The 1,087-nt window shown below is 46.2% G+C and overlaps 1 non-coding gene across 1 annotated transcript; it reads right to left on the bottom strand.

Annotated features, from left to right (window-relative positions):
- Positions 1-1,015: 1,015 nt before the first annotated feature.
- Trnah-gug (transfer RNA histidin (anticodon GUG)) lies at positions 1,016-1,087 on the bottom strand. Its single transcript has one exon. It is a non-coding gene; the product is annotated as a tRNA-His (tRNA).

The following is a 1,087-nucleotide window of genomic DNA, read 5'->3' as shown; positions in this document are numbered from 1 at the left end:
AAGGAAGTCTTCTGGCCCACAAACCTTTCTTTCTGCTTTCGAGTAGAAGGTAGAAAGATTCTGCAGACCAGTCTCTCCACAGCAGTTCACACAGTAGAAGCAAATACACTCACTCATACCTTGTGGCCACACTCATTCATTAGATCAAAATAAGGATGATGTTGTAGCTCAGTGCTAGAGCAGGTCCTTAGCATGCTCTAGGCCCCCAAGATGGAATCCAGTGTGATAGAGCATATACACATCGCCCTCCCACTCAAACCAAAAGGAAATCAAACGAAGGAGTGATAACCACACCAAAGTGGACAGATTCCCAAGGCACAAAGCTATGGAAAAACCTGGTAGGCCAGCGGAGGCACATTCACTCATGAGAATCAAGGAGTAAAACTTAGCCTGGCTTGTTAGCTAATGTCTGTAATCCTAGTACTCAGGGTCTGAGGCAGGAGGATAAGGAATTCAAGTTACAGGACAGCTTGAGACCCTGTCAAAAACAAACAAACAACAGGAAAAAAGCCAGTGGGCCACACCTGTTTAAGGTGGGTGGGAGGACTTGCCCTGAAAGCCTGATAAAGCCAAGTTCCTTCAATTCCTGAAAATTGTCCTCTGACCTTCCTAGATGCGCCATGGTTCCCTGTCCCTCCTCCCTCTCCACCCCTCCCCTCACAGAACGATGAGGAAATTTCACAGTAACTTGGTCCAGGTGTTGACTTTTCAAAACCATTTTATTGTAAGATGCTTCGGTCGTTTTAGTACAATATGCATACAAATATGAAGAAGGCGAATGCTGACTGCTGACAGCTCGCTGCAGCAGGACGGGCTCGAAGACATTAATGGTTCATTCCCATTTCCTACAAAACAGAGCTTGGGAGAGAGCGAGTGTTTACACTCCCCACGATTCCTGGGTGACGATGAGCGGAAGCGGGTAGATCTGTGGGGAAGAGTTCAGAGAGAGAGATTGGAGCAAAAAAAAAAAAAAAAAAAAAAAAAAAAGAAAGAAAGAAAAGTGACCAGACGATACTGCCGTGACTCGGATTCGAACCAAGGTTGCTGCGGCCACAACGCAGAGTACTAACCACTATACGATCACGGC

Source organism: Mus caroli, unplaced genomic scaffold (assembly GCF_978045245.1).
Source record: "Mus caroli unplaced genomic scaffold, Mus_caroli_1 scaffold_3, whole genome shotgun sequence".
Lineage (NCBI taxonomy): Eukaryota > Metazoa > Chordata > Mammalia > Rodentia > Muridae > Mus > Mus caroli.
The sequence above is the reverse complement of the archived record's forward strand: the minus strand, read 5'-3'. Positions and strand labels throughout refer to the sequence as shown.